The following is a 19,305-nucleotide window of genomic DNA, read 5'->3' on the forward strand; positions in this document are numbered from 1 at the left end:
GACATCCACGCCACCATGTCGTGCTGGCTGAACACCACCTGGAGTGGTGGCAGCAGGCGTGGAGTGACCTGATGACACGCTATGACACCTTGCTGGACATCCTGTCCCGCCCGGGGGAACAGGCGCCTGCTGCTGCTGCTCCCTCCTTCCACTCTCCTGCCCCCGCTCCTATCACTATGGCCCACCTATCTGCCCACCCAGCCATGCCTCTCCTCCCTCCCCAGGCCATGCCTCTGTTCCCTCCCTTCCCCATGGCCATGGCCCCTTCTATGGTTCCTTGTTCTGCCCCCCCTGCCGCCCCTGGCCCTGCTCCAGCCACCCCCCCGACCAGCACATTGGGGCCTCCAGAGCCGCTCAACCCTAATAACGTGTCCGCACACAAGGGAGCTCAGCTACCCACCCCAGTATTCCTCCCAGTCCTCATTCCCTCTCCCCCTGACCACCTTCATTTTTGTTAAATAAAAAGAGTAAATTTGATTGAAAAACAAACCGGTGTGTTTTTTGGGAGGTTGGGGTTGGGGCAAGGGGAGCGGGTGAGAGGGGGAAGGGAGAATGAAGGATGGGTGGAGGCCCTGGGGAGATGTACAGTGCTTCCTGTGAGAACCTCTCCCTCAGGACCTCCCAGATGTGCACCCTGGACTCATGGGCCTGGCAGGTCGCAACTGTCCAGGGCTGCTCAAAACCCTGGCCCTTGTGGGTGCCTCTGCCATCCACACCAGGAGGAAGGCCTCCCCCTTGTGCTCCACCAAGTTGTGGAGCACACAGAATACCACCACCTCGGGGATATTCTGCTCCCCAACGTCTAGGCAGGTGAGGAGGCAGCAGAACCGTCCTTTCAAACACCCAAAGGTGCACTCTACCTGGAGGCGGGCTCTGTTCAGGCGAGCACTGAATATGTCCTTTGACCAAGTGGCTGGTGTAGGGGCGCATTAGCCAGGGCATTAGTGGGTATGCCGCATCCCCCACTATGCACACTGGCATAGTCTGGTCACCCATAGGGAACTCGTCAGAGAAAAACGGTGCCCACCTCCAGCTGAGCACACAGGCTAGAGTTGTGGAAAACACGGGCATCGTGAGTCCTGCCCAGCCACCCCACATAAATGTTTGTGAAGTGGCCCCGGTGGTCCACCAGGGCCTACAGGACTACGGAGAAGTAGCCTTTTTGGTTGACAAACTGGGCCACTCGATGATCCAGGGCCCGGGGATGGGGATGTGCGTGCTGTCGATTGCTCCTGCACAGTTGGGGAAGCACAGCACAGCAAAGCTGCCCATGGTGGCGTCAAGGTCCTGGAACTAGATGACTCTGCACAGCAGCAGGGAGTTGATGGCCCGGATGACCTGCAGAAGGAGAGACGGAACACATACAACAGAGATTGAGAGGTGCTGTGTGCTCCCAGTGGGACATGGCCGCCCCACTTTGTGACCCTCCACCCCACAGGAGTCCCCCCCCCCCACCCATTAGCCTGTGCCCGTTTTCACCCCACTCCCCCAACCAGGCCAGTGTGAGGGTGAGAAAGCACCAGCCTGCTGGGCCAAGGCTTTCCCCCCACCCCGTACAGTGCTGAGCCCTCCCGTCCTGAGGGTCCCCCTTATGCAACACTCCCCTTTCCCCATGCAGGGGCTGCATCCTGTGACGTCCTTACTTGCATAAGGACGGCCTCCAGTGGTAGCTGTCAGGGGTGGCCAGCTTCCAGAGGGCGATGGCAACCTGCTGTTGGAGTGGGATGGCGGGCTGCAGATGCGTGTCACATCATTGGAGGGCAGGTGCCAGCCAGGTACAGAGCTCCTGGAAGGTGGCCTTCTGCATGTGGAAGTTCTGCACCCATTGCTAGTCATCCCACTGTTCCATGACCAGCCAGTCCCACCACTCCGAGCTGGTGTCCAGCCTCCAAATTCTTCTGGGTATGGTGGGCTGGGGCACCCCATAATGGAGTACCTGCAGACAGACAGAGGTTAAGGAGGAAGATCTCGGGGTCCACCTCCATGAGGAAGAGAGCTCCTGCTTGAAGCAGGCACTGCAGGGAGTGCAGCCTAGCCCTGGGGGTCTGTGGCATGCCCAGGGGAAGCTCCAGCTCCATAGCACAGGGCAGAGTAGTAGAAAGCTGTGTGGTCCACAAAGAGCAAAGGGCACGGGCTAATGGGGGAGGTGGCTCCTGCAGGGTGGGGGGCCATGAAGTGGGGCAGCCATGTCCCACGGGGAGCACACAGCTCCTCTCAGTCTCTGTTGTATGTGTTCCTGTCTCTGCTTCTGCAGGTCATCTAGGCCATCAACTGTGCAGACTCATCTGGCTTACCTTTGCAAAGGGGCTAGCAAGTGGGCTGCAGAGACAGAGAAGCAGCTGTCCAGGGGGTCCCTTTAAGCGCGCATCTCCAGAGGGCTCCAGCAACAAGAGCAACTGGTGACCCAGCTAGAACTGTTTCCAGGTGGGTTTTATATGCAGGAGAGCATCCAATAGTGTGGATGCTCTCTAGCACAAAAATGCCTTGCAAAAGCGAGGTGCTTTGATGTGTGCACGTGCTCTTGCACAAGAAGCTTTTGCGCAAAAAAATCTAGCACAAAAGGCTTCTTGCACAAGAAGTCTGTAGTGTAGACGTAGTCAGAGAGTATCCTACCAGGCTGCTTGCCCACAATGGAGAGATGCTCATTAGCAGTTTGAAGCAACTTGGATGGATCTGATGCCTGCCACACCCAAATTCTGGATGATTCTGGCCCATCCAACAGTGTCACGCCCTCCCACCTCTTTGTTCTCCTCCCCATGATTCCAGCAGCCAACCCAAGAAACCAGATATCCTTCCCTCAGCTGAGAAATGTTTCTCCTCAACACTAGTGCTAGAGAGATTCAATAAAATTAAAATGGCAAATTTGAACTAACACACTAAATGTTTTTTCATGCAGCATGCACGTAGACTGTGTAACTCAGTGCCAAAGGAAGTTGTTGATCCCAAGAACTTATCAAGATTTAAAAGTGTCTGGATAGTTCTAAGGATAACAAGAATATCCTTCATTATAATAGTACATCTAAAAATCATTTTGGAAGAGATATTAAGGCTATATCTACACTACAGACTTCTTGTGCAAGAACCTTTTAGCAGAAGAGATCTTCTGCAAAAAACTTGTTGTGCAAGAAAGCATCCACACCGCAAAAGCGCATTGAAAAAGCAATATGCTTTAGCAAAAGAGAGCGTCTAGACTGCATGGACACTCTCTTGAAAGGAAACTCTGATTGCTATTTACAGAATGGCCACAAGGGCATCTTTGCTTTTTTTGATTGGCTCTTTTTGCACTAAAAACGCCTCTTCCCCTTCCACACATTCCTTTTTTGCGAAAGAGCTCTATACACAAAAACTATTTCGAAATAGCATTTTGCTATTTCAAAATAGCACGTCCACACTGAGTGGACCCTGAACCGAAGTTAAGGCTGGCCGGTACCAGTGCTGGCAGGGCATCAGGTTAGGACTTAGTGTGTGGGGCTGCTGCCTGAGGCTAACTGAGCTCCGTGCTTAAAGGGACCCTACCCCCCACCCCTGACAGACAGTTCTCAGGGTTCCCCGCTTGCTTGTCTACCTCGATGAGAGACAGCAAAGCAGTCCTGTCTTGGAGTGCCCTGAGTGCCCGCATTCGGGACACCACAGCACTCGGCCACATGGAGCCAGAGCTGCCCCTGGGCACGCCGATGCATCTTGTGGGGTTGTTGCCATTAGCCCGGCTACACTTGCTGCAGGCTGCCATCCAGGGGGTCCATCGAGGGGCTGTCAGGATCCAGGAGGCCCTGAGGGAGAGTGTCCACCCCGAGAAGCCCTCAGAGCCTCCCTGGTCCTCCCCACCAGGGGCTCATGCCCCATTCCTCCCTCATGTCCTTCCACTTACCCCTCCCTAGCCCCCCTTCCTGATGTCAAATAAAAGACATGTATGTTCAAAAATAGAAACTGGATTTATTGAACTAAACTGGGGGGGAAATGAACCTCTGGGGAGATTGGGAAAAGGAGGTGGGAGAGGAGAAGAGAGAGGGTGTGAGAGGGGAGGGGGAAACCTGGGAGGAGGTAGCTGGAAGGAAGAAGCAAGGGGAAGAAGGGGGAGGGAAAGCTCAGGGCTCATGGTTGGGGGTCTCGCCGGACCAACCTGACTTTCATGCAAACCTGCTCCTGGGTTCGCATGTGACCTTTGGTCGCCAGGCTAGCAGCTATCCTGCCATAGACAGCCGCATTCCTCCGTTTAGTGTGGAGATCATGGATGTTCAGGGCATCCCCCCAAACCTGAATAAGGTCCATGATCTCCACCCTGGACCAGGAAGGCTCCCGCCTTCTTCAGCCCCTGGCAAGCTCCTGGGAGCTAGCAGACTTCTCCTGGGGAGTGGTGGAGGGCTGGCTGCCAGTGGCTTGCTGGCTCATGTTTTGGAGCCACTGGGTCAGGGGCCCTGGTGCCCACTGCTGGCTCTGGGCTGGCAGGCTTGGAGCTGGCACAGGCACTGTGGCCAGGGTCTACTCCTTTAATGTCTCTGGGCTGGGGGAGAGGAGAGTAAGCTTTCCTGGTTGTGCCCAGAGTGGCCACCAGGGCTCCCTGGGAAGGGCTGGAGGCCCCCTATTTCGAATTAAGTGTCTACACAGCACTTAATTCGGAATAGCTATTTCAAATTTGGCATTACTCCTCGTAGAATGAGGTTTACCAAATTCGAAATAAGGGCTCCACTATTTCGAATTTATTTCAAAATAGCGGTTTGCCTGTATAGACGCTATTAAAGTTAATTCGAAATAACTGCTGTTCTTTCGAATTAACTTTGTAGTGTAAACATACCCTTGGAGACAGAATAATAGACTAGACAGACATCAAACATGAGCCAGCATGGCAAATTCTGTGTTCCTAGAGAATAGGAAGTGACACTATAGATCACGGAAGTATTTTTGCACATTGGGAACAGAATACAAGAAAACATAAGAGATCTGTGGGACAAGCAGACAAATATTAAATATGTTTTCTAATGTTTTATATTTCAAGGGTTTTTAAAAACCCTTTCCCAAAAACTTGTCAAGATACAAAAGAAATTATTGAAAAGAATGACCAATTATATTGTCAAATTTAAAGCATATTTTATTAGGAGATTGCTAGGATAATGTTTTTGGCAAGGGCTCTTAAAAGTTGTAAACTAGAAAAATGTAAACCTTGCATCTGTTTTGATGATCTTACTATCCTTCATCTTTCATGTCTTAGGGTATGTCTGTACTAGACCCTTAGTTCGAACTAGGGTGGCTAATGTAGGCATTCGAACTTGCAAATGAAGCCCAGGATTTAAATATCCCTGCTTCATTTGCATGTTCCCGGGCGGGCGCCATTTTTAAATCCCCTTAGTTCAAACTGACTGCCCGTGGCTACAGGCGGCAGTCAGAAGTTAATCTGAACTAAATCCTTAGTTTGGATTAATTGTTACACCTCATTGCAGCCACTAGTTTGAACAACGGGGCTAGTGTAGACATACCTTATAGAACTGGTCGGTAATAAACAGATCCATGGAACACAGTATAATTTCAAAGGAAACAACTCCCTCCCATGTGGGTAACTACCAGGAACCTCTCCAGCACAGGTCCTTAAAACTGAATGTGGCTTTTAGTACAGGCAGTCCCCGGGTTACATGGATCCAACTTACATCGGATCCCTACTTACAAACGGGGTGAGGCAACCCCGCACTAGCTGCTTCCCCCCAGCAGACCAGGGAGACGCGAAGCTAGCGCCCCCCCGCCACCAACAGACCAGAGAGATCCGGAGCGGCTTTTCTCAGCAGACACCTCAGCTTGAGAATAAAGGACTGAGGGAAGTGAGGTGTGGGAGAATAAAACTGAGCTCTGGAGAAATGTTTGGCTAGAGTTTCCTCTACAATATGTACCAGTTCCGACTTACATACAAATTCAACTTAAGAACAAACCTACAGTCCCTATCTTGTACGTAACCCGGGAACTGCCTGTATATACTTCCATTGAAAGACAATATGAAATGGATATTACTATATTCCAGCCAAATTTTGCTTCAATTTACACCGGCTAGAACTCCATTCAAGCCACAGAACTGTACTGCATGTAAATCAGCACAGAGCCTGGCCCCGTATCTGTACTCAATCATTCAGATCTGCTGCATTAGGCAACTCATTTAAAATAAACACTGGTGTTCCTAGACATGCCCCACTGCAGTAGTTAACACATTTTTAACTTGAATCAGCAGAAGCTCTGTAAATATCGTATGCTTGCAAGGGACTTCAGGACTGAGGTAGGGAGAAATGTTTTATCAGCAGACTTTTATCCAAAGTGGGCAAAATTATTTTGAAAGCACTATTGGGAAATCTGTCTGTTTGCTCTGTAACATTTTATCTTTACTAACATAAGCAAAGGCTGATAATTTACCTTAAGGTCAAGTTTCAGGTACATGCTGTGGAAGCCTCACACAAGAAGTCCTACAAAACACAATGAGTTTCCCTCTATGAAACAGGTGAGCAAGATTTGGATATACTTTTGGCCTATAGGGCCAATCTTCCATAACACAGGTTTTGTCAGTGTGGTTGCATTGTTTTCTACTTTGTATAAGATAGTGGTGGTGTACTGTAGATGGAATATATGAGACCAAAATGTTAAAGGTATCAACGTGAGCCATACAGAGATCTTAAGTACCATGGCAAACTTATTGTGTAAGTACCATGGCAAACTTAATTAAAAATCTTTTTTGCCTTGTATTAAAGACACAGAAAAGCAGTTAAAGTATGTGGAATGTAAAGTATTAAGTAAAAATCTTTCATTTTAACATCCCTTCCTCCCTTTTTCTTCAGCTGAGGAGAATTTTTAGAAATAAACCCACCTTTATTGACAATCTTGTAGATGCTAATAACTGTCCTTTTGGAGGAAAAGAAGACTTCAGTTGAGATAGACTGGAACTGTTGTTGTTGAATGCTGTCCCATTTCCCAGAAGGCAAAAGAAGACAAATATAAACATACAAGAGGGGAGGGGAATAAAGATAGAAAATATATTTTCTCTCTCTAATATTAACTCTCAGGGGGTATGTCTACACTACCACCCTAGTTCAAACTAGGGTGGTAATGTAGGCAACTGGAGTTGCAAATGAAGCCTGGGATTTGAATTTCCCGGGCTTCATTTGCATATTGCCGAGCGCCGCCATTTTAAAATGTGCATTAAACTGGACTATATTGAATGTGTTTACTACTGTAGTTAATGATGTGAAATTTATTGTCTTTATAGTAAATAAGGTTTTAGCACTTATTTTTTGAGGAATCTGCTCAGGGCATGTTTGCTAGTCATTAGTTATTCCTTTCCTGTGACTTAACTAACTTCCTAGTTGTTGGTTCTTTCTGAAGTTTAAGTTCAGTGACAGATGGTTGGATGTACTTATGCGCTGGTAAATTTTGGACTTATTGTGTAAGTGGTTATTAAAGTGTTTTTCAGGAAAAAGTGAAGTAATTGTAAAAAAATATTTTTACTTGTAACATGAAATGGCAATATGGAACTAGGAGTAATGGTAGTTCGGAATAGGAAGCCTAGTCCGAACTACCTAGTCCGTGCCGTGTGTAGCTGCGTGGCATGGAGTCCGCACTAGAGGACATTTAAAAATGGCGGTGCCTGGCAATATGCAAATGAAGCCCGGGAAATTCAAATCCCGGGCTTCATTTGCAACTCCAGTTGCCTACATTACCACCCTACTTCGAACTAAGGTGGTAGTGTAGACATACCCAGGGTATGTTTACACTGCTACGCTATTTTGGGATACTAGAATATCCAGAAATAGCTATCCCGTGTCTTCACAGAAAGCCTGTTATTTTGGACTTGCTATTCCAACATCCCTGTAAATCTCATTCTATGAGGAGTAAGAGACATTTCAGAATAGTGCTTTATTTCAAAATTTGGTGCTGTGTAGGCAGAGCCAAATGACAATATAAGCTATTTTGAAATAGCATCAAAATAAGATATGCAATGTGCGTAGCTCAAACTGCATATCTTACTTCAAGTTACAGTGCAGTGTGGACGCACCCTTACTGGCCATTTCACTGCAGGAGAAACAGACAGAATACATGGCTTTATCAGCCTCTCCGAGACCTAACAACTGTGTCCTGCATCAGGATGTTTAGAGCATTGTTTTTAACTACCTTTCTGGCCACAACCTTATAGCAGTATGGCAAAATAGGCAGTCTTGGTTGGGTTAGCCAGGTTCTTACTAAACTTAGGAAAAAAGGAGGAAGTTAAGAACATAAATAAGGTAGTAAAGAAAAGGGACACATGGAACAGTGATAAAAGTCTCACAACTTAGCTGGTGTTCAGGATTTAGCTGAAACAACAGTGTTATCTGGCTTTCTTCCTCTGGCCTGGTCTGGTTAGGAAATTTTAGAATCAGACTGATATTTGTATATTTTGCTAAATGTAATATATGTTTTTAATTGAGTATATTTTCATTGGGGATCTTAGCATATTACACAATTCTCTCATATCGGGGTATATTCACATTTAAGATAAAAAGTAATTCAGCCATTTGGAAATGTAAGTGGTTTTGAACATGTTACCATCAGTGAAAAAGCAGCCCATCTGATCTAGAACAAATCCCAATGACTTATATTAGTAAAGGTTTAGCGCTGTGTTTCTCAAGGGTGAAGAGAGTGGTTATAAAGGCAATTGAGGGCCATATCGAAACTTTTATAAAAATCTAAAGCTAAGAAAATCTTACTCCCTTCACACCTTTATCCTTCAAGGCAAATCATTCACTCTGTACTTTTGAAATCACATATACACATTATATAGGTTTAATATATTGGTATACTTTTAGGCTATGTCTACAGTCGTGGCTTTTTGCGCAAGTACAGCCTTTCTTGCGCAAAAATCTGCAGAGCGTCCACACTGCCCGCCCGCTCTTGCTCAAGTAAATTTACAGTACGGCGTGGTAAAAGAGGGCTCCTTGCAAGAGCTACGCTCTTTTTTGACAGGTGTAAGCCCTCTTGCACAAGAGCTCTTGCGCAAGAGGGTAGTGTGGATGCTCGGCAGGGATTTCTTGCGCAAGAAAGCCCTATGGCTAAAATGGCCACCAGAGCTTTCTTGCACAAAAAAGTGTTCACACTGCCATGGGCGCTCTTGAGCAAAAGCACAGCTCGCACATGGCAGTGTGGATGTTTTCTTGCTGAAGAGTTCTTGTGCAAGAAGCCGTGAGTGTTGACATAGTCTTATAGTAAATGTAAAGGGATAATTTTTACTTCAAAAAAAAAAAAAAAAAGGATTGCCAACATGAAAAATTGAGGGGTTGTCTGTGCGCAGTGAATTAGTCTGCACCACTGGCATGTAAATTCTAGTGTGCGCTAATGTTTTGCACACTAACTAGCCCATGCAGATCCTTGTGGTATTCACTAAAAACTTCTTAGTGCCCAGTTTGAAAAGGGACAACATTCATATACAATAGGAAAATTTTACTGCATGCCAGCAGAATCCACACAGGCCAATTAGTCCACAGGATGCTAGCATACACTTAAATGTATATCCCTTTGCTGCGAAATAATGCACCACTCTGACAAGCCCTGAAAAAGCACATGATTATGGGAGTGGGACCTTAATTTTTGAATGACCCACTTACGTGTGGGTGATATGGTAAATTGCCAAGAAATAAATCAATCAAGAGTCAACAGACTTAGGCTCCATTCGTCACTTTTGAAAACTTTATTCTCCATCTTTATTCAGAGGGCACTGGTATAAGCTTTCAAATTAAACAAGAGAAGTGAAAATGTGAAGTTCCCTTTTTCTATTTTTATTCAGAAATTTGAAACAGCTTTCACACTTGCTTAACCACGTAACAAACACTATAAACCAAACTAATAAATCTAACCTGGATCTAGCTGCGAATTATGTTAAGCCGCAAAGAAAAGACATAGCTAGGTTTAAGCATAAGTGTAAAACAAACATTATTGACTTTATGAACATTTTAAAAATTGCAGGAGTTTCAAATGATACAAACACTGGACAAAAAAATCCATAAAATTGGATAGAGGGATGTGTAAATCAGATTTTCATATGGAAGAATCAAGGGAAGGAATATTGTTTTAAGTTAATTTCAATATATGTTGACCAGAATCAATCCTAAGTAAAGGTGTGAGTCTCCAAATAATTGCACAAGTGAAGACACTTTTGCCCAAACATATCATGCAGAGCACAATGAGATCCTCAGAAGCTTTATCACTAGTTACAATGCACAAGAAATACCCCAGCTTGACTCTTAGAGCCCATGCTGAGTCTGAAGGGCTGGCAGCTGGGGGAAAACATCAATTTACTTGCAAACGGAACATGTCTGATACAGAATCCTTTGAGACACAAATGAAATTGCATTATGGTCCGGATCCCACAAGTTTCCTTACATCCCTCTTCCCCATCCGCACAGAGTCACGCTGTAAGGAAGAGGCTCAATGGATAAAGGTTAAAAGCGCTTTTAAATAAGGAATAAATTATGCAAGAGTCACAATGGACTTTCAACATCCTTACAGTACAACTCTGAAGCACTAGGTTTTATAAAGTTATATACTGAAATACATCAGAAACTGCTGCTTCTACAAATATTTGTAATTACACAACATTTTGATAAAATCCTTTTTGTTATTTCTTCGGTGGATCACATTTAAATTGCAAAAATTCATTGTCAGTGACTTAACTTTCAAATAACAGTGCAAATGTAGGTGACGTCTAGCAGTGGTAGTATTTCTGAAGACTTTGTTTTTGCATTTTATTATTCAACCCTGTCAAAGGGCCAGTGAATGACTATAAATTGAAACATATTTGTTAAAAGAGAATTTTCCCCAATTTTGTTAGTTTTAAAGATCTATTTTTTTGCACGTAAGTGTAACTGTCACTAACATTTTGGTACTTGATAATAATTACCTATAAAATTCAAACTAAAGTGGTGTTGCTGTCTCCATAAAATGGCACTAACAAGTACCTGATAGAAAAAAATCTCAAAGCAACAAAAAGCTCTTTGGATAATTATGTAAACCAAGTTTAGCTTTGAAATTAATCTTCTCTACTCAGCTGTGTGTATGATAAAAACATTTGTTGAGTCTCCAGGGCCCGGGTGCAAGACATTGTTATCTTACAACAGTTTGGCAGGTGCTGCCCACAATTACTGAAGTGAGAACCTTCTGTTCATCTTCTGTTTCACTAACAACAGAATGGTAATGAGAGGGAAAAGAGAGAGATTTTGTTGATGAATGGATAAGGAAACTTTCACTTTCTTCCCTTATATGGGGCAAAAGTGCACAACTTTGAATAATTAGCAAATAGTTCATCCTCATGAAAAGTGAGAACAATTATTTTAATTCTGTTCTGGTCCTACTATTAGAGCTCCTATTAAAGTCAAGGGGGGATTTGTGCATATACTAGCTAGAAAATCAAGCAATTTGTTAAAATGTACCTTGACAGCAGCTGAGAGTGTTTCTTAGAGTGAATACTAATATAGTATTGGAATAGCAATGAGTACCCAAAAAGGTAATGAAGTTAACACTTCTGAGTGTTGTGCATATATTTACATCCACCTTTCTGCCCCAAGGACAAATGTAAAAAGAAAGAACCAGTATAAATAAACATGTGATAGAAAAACATTAGTTCATGCTCTTGCTTTCTGGCAGCGACTCAGGGAAACTTTTTACAACTGCATTGACATTACTGATTAACAGGATTCAGATTAGAAGAAAACATCTGATGGTATTTTATTGAACTATGCCTACAATCCAAAGTATCTGAACTACCTAGACTACTTGGTGTCGGAGTTAACATTCCACTGACACTAGGAGGTAATTCCATTTCTCAAAATTGAGAATGACTTTACAATCAAAAAGTACACACCAGTTCAGTTCATGATCAGAAAGTTATTGTTGTCACAATTTTTTACAAAGAAACTGATGGGGCTACACATTGCCTATAGAATGTATTACTGAGCACTAGCTCAATCCTACTCCTGGGTGATATGCCAGCAAGAAAGTAAATTAAAATAACCATGTTAATTTCAAGCTTCATTAGAAATACGGGCTGTGTGTGTAAAGTATTTTTTCCCCCATCAATTTTTCCATCTGGCAAATAATCTGTTCATGGCTTGGAAATAAACATCTGAGAATCAGAACTTTAAACTATTTTAAATTATTTAACAAATTGACCGATTTATGCTCTGATTAACCTACGTAAATCTATCGCATCTCTGTACAAAACATCAACTTAATAGAAATTGGAGAACAGAGCTGAAGATGGCTAATTTTCTAACAGTAGACTTCTACCTCAAACTAAAACTGAATGCAAGACTTCCCCTATTAAGAGCTATGGAAACACTGCTGGTTACTATTATAGGATGAGTACCTAGAGGGTGTTACAGTCAATGACATTTAGAGGTGCTCACCACCTCACAGCATTACCTCTTTGAGTGGGTAATATTGTAAATAGGCTTGAAAATGTAAAGCTTTGCATAATATAAGATATGAGTGGGTCTATACTGTAGCTGGGAGCATGATTGTCAGTCTGGATAGACAGACTTATACTAGCATTCGCCCACTATCATGCTGAAAACAACAGTATGGATGTTGTGGTGTGAACATCAGCCTGAAGTAGCCACCTGATCTTGGACTGAGATTGGGTGGGGGTGGACCCAGGCATCTAGCCTAAGCTGCAGCCAGTACTACAGTCTCCATGCTGCTTTTTCTAGTGTACTAGCTTGAGCAGAGCTAGTGTCTCTCTACCTGGGTGAGGAGGCTCGCTCCCAGCCAGGGGTGGCCCGTCCATATAGGCGAACTAGACATAGAATCATAGAATCATAGAATAATAGGACTGGAAGGGACCTCGAGAGGTCATCGAGTCCAGCCCCCCGCCCTCAAGGCAGGATCAAGCTCCGTCTACACCATCCCTGACAGATGTCTATCTAACCTGTTCTTAAATATCTCCAGAGAGGGAGATTCCACCACCTCCCTTGGCAATTTATTCCAATATTTGACCACCCTGACAGTTAGGAATTTTTTCCTAATGTCCAATCTAAACCTCCCCTGCTGCACTTTAAGCCCATTACTCCTTGTCCTGTCCTGGATGCCAAGTTAAATGAGGTGCAATGGGGCGCCAAATGGTGGTGCAATATTGTTGAGGGATTTGGAGGTGGGGTCGCCGATTGCATGGTTCGCCTAGGGCGTCAGTTGCTGATACCTAGTCGAGGGCCGCACCTGCTCCCAGCAGCTGTGTAAATATTATGCCCCCAATAATGCAACAGGATCTGTGGCAGCAGTCCCACAGTCCCTATACAGAACCTCAGTGATTTCAGTGGGTTCTGACCACACAGATCTTGCAATATTGTTATTCAAATGCTATCAAAAAGGAGAGTTTTCAGAGTATGTTACCTTAATGAAAATATTAAGATTTTTAGAAAAAGAAACACTCTGGCGTTAAACTTATTCTCCTATCAATGGTGGATTTGCCATTAATAAAAAGGAGCAGAATTGCTGCATTTACATACGCTTATATATGAACCTTAAATACAGGAGACTATACATACCGAAGCACACGAATAATCAAACCTATATAAAACATTTCAACACACTGTCAAAATAATGCTGCTAAAGTGAAGAGGCTTTATTATTGTTATAGATTTTAGCTGCAGTTATTAAAAATATATTTACCTAAAAGGAAGGAACTCCAAGTATATCATTGTACATACAAATAATTTAAAATACTGCAATAAGCAACAGAAACTATTGCTTTTCTGATTATACATCTTTGGCATTATACTGCCATACTGTTACAGAATTATAAAATATATTTTATAGTACCTTACAAATCCAGAAACTGGTTACCACTTCTACCACATACGTATGGTATCAGTACTAACAAACATGCACAGCATTCTGTAATTTAACACTGCAAAGGAATACAGAGTACAGAGCAGGCCTATACATTAAAAATGACATATTGCCATTTCATGTTACAAGTAAAAATATTTTTTTACAATTACTTCACTTTTTCCTGAAATACATTTTAATAACCACTTACACAATAAGTCCAAAATTTACCAGCGCATAAGTACATCCAACCATCTGTCACTGAACTTAAACTTCAGAAAGAGCCAACAACTAGGAAGTTAGTTAAGTCACAGGAAAGGAATAACTAATGACTAGCAAACATGCCCTGAGCAGGTTCCTCAAAAAATAAGTGCTAAAACCTTATTTACTATAAAGACAATAAATTTCACATCATTAACTACAGTAGTAAACACATTCAGTATAGTCCAGTTTAATGGATATGCTTCCAAATGTATAAGCATGTTAGAATAAAAAGTGCCAAGTTCCTTAGGAAAGAAATATTGAGAACTATTTGTCCACTCTTAGGCTACGTCTAGACTACATCCCTCTGTCGGCAGAGGGATTTAAATGAAGCACTTTGAAAATGCAAATGAAGCAGGGATTTAAATATCCCGTGCTTCATTTGCATAATCATGTAATGCGCTCTTTCAAAAAAGCGCTATTTTGAAATTGAAACCGCAGTCTAGACACGGTTCTTTCGAAAACAGGGCGCTTTTTTGAAAGATCCTGTAAACCTCCTGTCTAGACTGCGGATTCAATTTTGAAATAGCGCTTTTTTGAAAGAGCGCCATTATGTGATTATGCAAATGAAGGGTGGGATATTTAAATGCCCACTTCATTTTCACTTTTAAAGTGCTTCATTTACATCCCACTGCCGACAGAGGGATGTAGTCTAGACATACCCTTATATTCAGCCATTTACAGCAAATATCTTTATGCTTTCTAAAATAAATATGGAAGTAATTATAAATGTTAAACCACTGGGGTCTCAATTAAATTGATTTCTACATGATTTTGAATTAGGTTTTTCAGACTGCATCAGGTTAGAAATTCTTTTTATCGGAGGTTTCAAGGACACAGTGTTTTTTAAAGAGTATATTATATTTTCCCCATGTTCTTGGATACCTAGGATTTAAGTTGTACAAGTAATATATGATGTGAGGAAAAAATGACTTGTAGAATAATGTGGTGGGTGCCCAGAGAGACTGAGCTCAGAGACACAGTTCTAATTCACAGTGCAACACTGTATTTAGTTAGATATCAGTAGCTAAACCATCCTCATTTTGCACACATATACCCCCAAAGTAATGGTACATTATCACAAACTACTAGGCAGATTGGGCACTGGTTTTCAAGGTACAAAACAAGCTGAGAAGGCTTTAAGCATCTTGTCAGGTTCACAAAGAGACCCAATGAACCTATCAATCTGCATCCTGCACAAAACCCTCTCCATGCACTCCTAAACCAGCAGCTCTTGTCATTGTACCTAGGACAGAGAAATATGGGGGCAGAGTGAGGTAGCTAATAGTGAGCCTTGTTAGCTCATTTCTGAGCCTTGATGTGCAGCATTCAGCAGCTAGATTGGGTAAAATAGTTACTAGCTGCAATAGTAATGGGAGATATATACTATATGACTGTTATCTAAATTAGGGAGTATGCTCATCACATGCTCAGGATTGTATCTTTTTGCCTTTGGCATAGACACAACTTGACACTCACTTCCTACTCCTAATATTTTGCCTAAGAGTTCTAACACTAGTTTAAACAGTCCCATAATGCCATCACTACTACTCTCTCCAAACATAAATCTTACCTCACTGGGCTTTGTACTAGGAATAGACTTTGCCTTTAAAATTACTTTCACATCATTAGGCAAACAAAATTATGAACTTGGAATTTTATTTTTAACACTTCACTCACTAAACACTGTATTTTGAAACAGTTCTGTAATTATTTATTCACCGGAGGCAAGCAATTCTGTTCAGCTGACAAGTAAAATAGCCTTACTGTCATCATCATAATAAGGGGAAATGCATAAATTTGTACTTGGGTAGGTAAGCTTTTATTACAATTTATCAATGTTGAACACTAAAATTAAGGCATCTAGCATTCACCTGGCCCATGATATTCTTTCAGTGTATTTGTTAGATTACAGTGGCAGGTTCTGAGTTAATACATTATATAATAGGTCAAAGTGTATAATCCACAAATTGCTTTTCATTTATTTAATGGCAAAAGCTACTTCTAGATAAATTTATCAATCATCAATGAAATTCAAAATTATATTTTTCATATTTCTGATAAACATTCGCAACAGAGTTATGTTTTTCACTTGAATGGAAAAGTCTAGTTTTACTAAAATTTATTATTCATTTTCTAGGGGGGAAAAGTCATGATAATTTCTATTGTAATGAAAATAAAAAATTTTGTGCCTTCTAAATGGAAATATTGTCAAGTTTAAAATAAAAGATGTTATTGCAGTTGTTTTAAAAATCAGTGTAAAATGGTTTTAGGTAAAATTTTAAAAAGCAATTTTTTCTGTTTTCACTTTTTCCTAAAGTTATGTAGAAAAAGTGTGAAGGAAGTTAGTATGTTGTACACACAGAAAACAAGGCTATAACTATATGATCAGTCTTTTTGAGGCAAACAAGCATTTCCTACCACCACATTTATAATGATAAATGTACTTGCAGCTTTAAAAAATCCTTTAAATCTCATTGCATAGGTCATTACCAGCCCTCAGTTTCAATAGAAAAAAAAGGTGCACAAAATAATTTAGTTAAGCAGATGTAAATAAATTTTATTTAAAAAGAAACAAGACTTGTTTTCAATTTAATTCTATTATATCTCATTTGACTTACCTTATTGGATCATCCATCAAAACTATAAAAACCTGTAAAAATCAGACATAAGCTTTCCAGGTATGGTACAGGTATATGCAACTGTGCATTATTAGAATTACCCTAGATTAATAATTTAAACAGGATTATATCTAGGTAACAGGAAATAAAAATTAATATCAATCAAATACTCATATGTAGGATCCTTGGAATCTTAGAGTCTGATCCTGAGAGAAACTGAGCAAGACTAACTCTCAGTGGCTTCAGTGGAGAGTTGTGAGTAGTCAGCAACCTTGAGGATAACTTTGTTAATTACCAGAAATATCAACACTCTTTTGCTCCTAGATGTGGGCACATTTATTACTGTCTTTGTTTAATGAGGAGTAGTAGTTTCCATATACCGAGGCAGGATTAGGTTTAGGGTGGTGGGGATGTAAGCAGTAATTCCAATTTCAGACACAAAGAGAAACATCTATGAAGAACTTGTAAAATAAACTCTAGGGTTGCCAGAAGGTTTTAACAAAAATACTGGACACACTTGACATTACATCACAATCTACATTACATCTTATTTAGAAAATACCGGACATTCATATTTTCTCAATTTGTTTCCCAAACAGAAAGCTCAAATACTGGACTGTCCGGTTCAAAACCGGACACCTGGCAACCCTATAAACTACACATGTGCATGTGTACCCAGAAGAAAGTTTCTCAAGTTATAAACTGCTATGCGCCTTCATATTATATCAGAATAAAATACAGGTTGAACCTCTCTAGACTGGCACTCTCTGGTATTATTTTAGTTAGCTGAATGTCCACTTATCATGAGCGTAGCCAAGTTTCATGCGGTTTCATCAGTCCTGGCTCTCAGTCTTCTGTGCTGTTATTTAGCTCTAATTTATCCCTAAATGTCATCTAACAGCCCTGTAAAGCAGTTGAAGTGTTGGTAATGCTGCTAGACAATATTGACCTCACACGGTCCAGCAAATTCTCTGGTTCAGCACTGGTCAGGCACCAAGGGTGCTGGAGTAGAGAGGTTCAACATGTACTACGGTATAAATCAAATTCCCATCTCTCTATGAATACATATAACTCCTTATTATGTTAATAGGAGTTACATGTATCTATTTAGTAGAAAATAGACTCCCTAAATGGCACAGAAGGTTTAATCTGTACGTGAGCTGATCAAGTTCCTGGGCAGAAGCAAGTTACTGTACTAAGAATACAAAAAAGTCCCTAAAGTTTCAGATTAAAGTAAGTTAAAACAAGATCAATAACCAGTAAATTTTAAGGGTTTTTTTGAACATCCAAAGCTGTATTAACTCTCCTGTGACTTAGAGCTATTAGATTTTGTGGGGCCCTGTATACATGTCTTTTTCCTAATTTAAAACAAAATTATCATAATTATGGCATCAAGGCCATTAATGCTATAGTAAATGTGCCTTTTAATTAACCAAGTCATTCTGTGGTTACATTTCAGTCTAAAAATCATGTAGAATATAGTTAAATTAATTCAAAATATCCTATTGCTTACCTTAGAACAGCTGTTATATTCGTTTTTTTCCTAGGAGGGAGCTTGGCTGCAGGAGGAGACTACAGGCAAAGGGTATAGGAGAGAGTGGGGGATGCAGGCTCTGCAAAGGAGTGCGATGCAGGAGGGTATTCTGACCTAAGGCAGGAGTTTGGGGTGCAGGTGGGGGTGCAAGGTGTAGGCTCTGACTGGGAGGCACTACATACAGGTGGCTCAGCAGGGCTCAGGCAGGCTTCCTGCATTCCATGGTCCTATGCCACTCCTGGAAGCTATTGGCTGCTGGCACATTTCTATGTACCCTGGGGAGAGGGGACAGTGTATCTCCCTGGGGAACCAGCCAATGCGAGCTGTGGGGATGGTGCTGGGACTAAGGGCAATGTGCAGATATGCCTCTCCACTCTCAGAGACCACAAAAACATGCCAGCAGTCACTTCCAGGAGTGGTGTGGAACCACAGCATGCAGGCAGCCGCCTGCACCACTGGACTTCCAGTGGCCTGAAGATTGTAATTGACTGGTGGAGGCTCCAGTATCGATTAGTTGCTCATGATTGACAGGTTGGTGACCACTGTTATATAATTATGGATTTATTTTTGTGCCCTCCCTCTTAGTCTGAAGTCCTGGGCTGCAGCCCTTAAAACTCTGCGACAGTCCAGTCCCATGTACATTTTTGGGCTTTGAAATAAATGGTGAATAAGCAACTACTTACATTTATGACTACAGGCAGTCCCCGGGTTACGTACAAGATAGGGACTGTAAGTTTGTTCTTAAGTTGAATCTGTATGTAAGTAGGAACTGGCGTCCAGATTCAGCCGCTGCTGAAACTGATCAGTTTCAACAGCGGCTGAATCTGGATGCCAGTTCTGACTTACATACAGATTCAACTTAAGAACCCCAGGCATCCCCAAGTCAGCTCCTGTTGAAACTGATCAGCGGCTGATTCCAGGAAGCCCGGGGCAGGGGCTTCCTGTAGTCAGTCACTGGTCAGTTTCAGCAGCGGCTGACTTGGGGACGCCTGGGGCAGAGCAGCTGGGGTGCTGCTGGGTTGGTCCAGTAGCGCCGCCGCTCCTCGGCGCTACTGGACCAACCCAGCAGCA

The 19,305-nt window shown here is 42.4% G+C and overlaps 1 long non-coding RNA gene across 1 annotated transcript; it reads right to left on the reverse strand.

Annotated features, from left to right (window-relative positions):
• Window positions 1–311: 311 nt before the first annotated feature.
• On the reverse strand, window positions 312–19,053 carry LOC112546444 (uncharacterized). Its single transcript, XR_016349137.1, has 4 exons — window positions 6,836–19,053; window positions 6,388–6,437; window positions 1,644–1,936; window positions 312–1,338 (listed from the first exon to the last, which is right to left on the reverse strand). It is a non-coding gene; the product is annotated as an uncharacterized LOC112546444 (long non-coding RNA).
• Between the last annotated feature and the right edge of the window lie 252 nt (window positions 19,054–19,305).

The sequence above is a fragment of the Pelodiscus sinensis genome, chromosome 3 (genome assembly GCF_052426305.1).
Source record: "Pelodiscus sinensis isolate ZL-2025 chromosome 3, ASM5242630v1, whole genome shotgun sequence".
NCBI lineage: Eukaryota > Metazoa > Chordata > Testudines > Trionychidae > Pelodiscus > Pelodiscus sinensis.